This window comes from Peromyscus maniculatus, chromosome X (genome assembly GCF_049852395.1).
Source record: "Peromyscus maniculatus bairdii isolate BWxNUB_F1_BW_parent chromosome X, HU_Pman_BW_mat_3.1, whole genome shotgun sequence".
Lineage (NCBI taxonomy): Eukaryota > Metazoa > Chordata > Mammalia > Rodentia > Cricetidae > Peromyscus > Peromyscus maniculatus.
This window is the reverse complement of record NC_134875.1, coordinates 56,064,774-56,066,988: the sequence shown is the minus strand read 5'-3', so window position 1 is coordinate 56,066,988 and position 2,215 is coordinate 56,064,774. Positions and strand designations below refer to the sequence as shown.

At 45.8% G+C, this 2,215-nt stretch overlaps 1 pseudogene; it reads right to left on the bottom strand.

The window, feature by feature from the left end:
- Positions 1 to 1,327: 1,327 nt before the first annotated feature.
- On the bottom strand, positions 1,328 to 1,906 carry LOC102914943 (apoptosis regulator BAX-like; annotated as a pseudogene).
- Positions 1,907 to 2,215: the final 309 nt, after the last annotated feature.

The window sequence follows — 2,215 nt, the reverse complement described above, 5'->3', positions numbered from 1 at the left end:
AATTTTTTTTATTCATTTTACATACCAACTACAGATTCCCCCTCTCATCTCTCCTCCCGCTTCCTCCCACCCTCCTCCCCCCCCCCCCCGACCCACCCACTTCCATTCCCTCCTCCAAAAGGGTAAGGTCTCCTATGGGGAGTCAACAAAGCCTGGTACATTCATTTGAGGCAGGACCAAGCCCTGCCCCCTGCATCAAGGCTGATCAAGGCATCCCACCATAGTTAATGGGCTCCAGAAAGCCAGCTCATGCACCAGGGGTAGATTCTGATCACACTGCCAGGGGCCCCTCAAACAGACTAATCTATACAACTGTCTCCTGTATGAAGAGGGGCTACTCCAGTCTCATGCAGGTTCCACAGCTGTCAGTCTAAAGTTCATGCATTCCTATGAGCTTGGTTCAGTTATCTCTTTAGATTTCCCCATCACAATCTTGACTCCCCCTTGTTCATATGATTCCTCTTCCCTCTCTTCGACTGAACTCCCAGAACTCAACCTGGTGCTTGGTTGTAGGTCTCTGCATCTGCTTCCATCAGTTTCTGGATGAAGGCTCTATGATGACAGGTAAGGTATTCACCAATCTGATTACCGGGGTAGGCCAGTTCAAGCACCCTCTTTATTATTGGTAGTAGTCTTAGCTGGGGTCATCCTTGGGGATTCCTGGGAATTTCCCTAACACCAGGTTTCTCCCTAACCCCATGATGTCTCCCTCTATCAAGATATCTCTTTCATTGCTCTCCAACTCCATATCTTCCCCAGCTCAACTATGCCGTTCCCTCATGTTCTTATCCCCCGTCCTCTACCCTCATTTGCCCCCCAATCCCCTGTTTACTTATGGAGATCTCATCTGTTTGCCCTTCCCAGAGTGATTCATGTGTCCTTCTTAGGGTCCTCCTTGTTTCCTAGCTTCTCGGTTCTGTGGGTTGCAGTCTGGTCATCCTTTGCTTTACATCTAGTATCCACTTATGAATGAGAACATACCATGTTTATCTTTCTGAGTCTGGGTTATCTCACTCAGGATGATATTTCAGTTTTTAAAACAATGAATTTCCTTCCCCAAGCCCTTGAAAGGAAGTTAAATTAGTCTATTTATTTTTTATTATCTTTATTAGTTGTTGCTATTTCTACATTGGAAGTTTTTAAATGTGTTTCAGTTATTTTTTTTCAAAGTGGACCTGAGGTTTATTGTCCCCCCACCCAGGCCACCATTCCCATCCCACCCAATAATTACAAAAGTAAGAAAAATGCCTGTCCCCTGTCCCCATTCATCCTGGAAAAAATTCCATAATTTATGAAGAAAAGACACAGTTCAAAGCTGCTGGTGGCCTCAGCCCATCTTGTTCCAGATGGTGAGATAGGCAGTGAGAACTCCAGACACAAAAAAAGGCCAGTGTCTACCATGTGGGTGTCCTGAAGGGTGAGAGGAGGCCATTCCAGCCACCCTGGTCTTGGATCCAGACAGACAGCCACTCTTGGAGGAAGTCCAGTGTCAGCCCATGGTGGTTCTGATTAGCTTGGACACTTTGGTACACAGGACCTTGAGCAATCAGTTCACTATCAAAGTAGAAAAAAAGGCAGCAACCCGGTCCCAGCTGAAGTTGTGATCAGCAAACATCTCAGTTGCCACATAGAAGATGCCCCTGGGTGTGGTCCATATTCATGTCAGCAATCATCTTCTACAGCTCCATGATGCTCTCAAGATCATCTCCAATTAGACTAAGACACTCACTCAGCTTCTTGGTGGATGCATCCTGGGGTGGCTGCTCCAAGGTCAGCTCAGGTGTCTCCCCTGCCATCCTCCCAGCTTGATCCTGGATGAAACCCTGTAGCAAAAAGCCCCCTGCCTTCATGATCTGCTAGAGATGGTGGGCTTGCTGCCTCTGAACTGCTGCCCTGACTGGTCCATCACCCATCACCGCCACTGCCTATTTCAGTCATTTTATTTGATGTTCAAATTGTTCCATCTTTGTGACGTGGGAATTCCTTTACCTTAACTTCTGGTCTTTTTGAGGCCTTATTTGTTGATACATTCTTTATCCCAGTAGTATGATCATTCATTTCTCAAAAGTGGATTTCCTTTTAGTGGGAAATGTTTATAGACTGCTCAACCTAGAGATTAGAGTTGCTTACTATGATTGCATTGGTAGCTCACCCCTATCCTTTTACTACATGGATCTAGAAAATGTACATTATGTTTTTAAGAGAGTGTGGTGGT